The sequence below is a fragment of the Plasmopara halstedii genome, assembly GCF_900000015.1.
Source record: "Plasmopara halstedii genome assembly, contig: Scaffold_658, whole genome shotgun sequence".
Taxonomy (NCBI): Eukaryota; Oomycota; class Peronosporomycetes; order Peronosporales; family Peronosporaceae; genus Plasmopara; species Plasmopara halstedii.
Window position 1 is genome coordinate 1,410,305 of NW_020187575.1, and position 510 is coordinate 1,410,814.

A 510-nucleotide genomic window follows, 5' to 3' on the forward strand; every position below is an offset into this window, starting at 1 on the left:
CTCGTCCTCAGTATAGCTGAGATCCATGTGCATAGGCCCGCTCGACAAGCTGTTGTAGTGTGCATTCCAACCAAGTCGTGTCAGCCTGAAAATAAATCTGGCATTCAATGCCACATTCACCGCCTCTTCAAATGAGGACGGATGCACACGGAAGATTTCCATTCTGGCAACGCCAGTGCGGAGGCCTTCCATAAACACGGTCACCGTGATAGCCTCCGGAAGGGGATCTGCTGCCATCCCGGCAATGAGAGTTCGCATCTCTTGGACAAAGTCCACCAATTCCTTGTCGCCCTGTCGGGCGGCATGAAATCGCGATCGCACGCGATATGCCTGTTTAGGCGACGAGAACACTCGTGAGAGCTACAATTTTAGCTTCGCCCAGGAGAGAAACGCAGCTCCGACCGAAGTGCCGCATGTCAGTGCCCATTCTCGCGCTCCACCACCGAGCTTTAAGATGGCTAGCGCCACGCGCTGTTGCTCGGTCTGGAGCATGGAGGATGCGATGGTCAT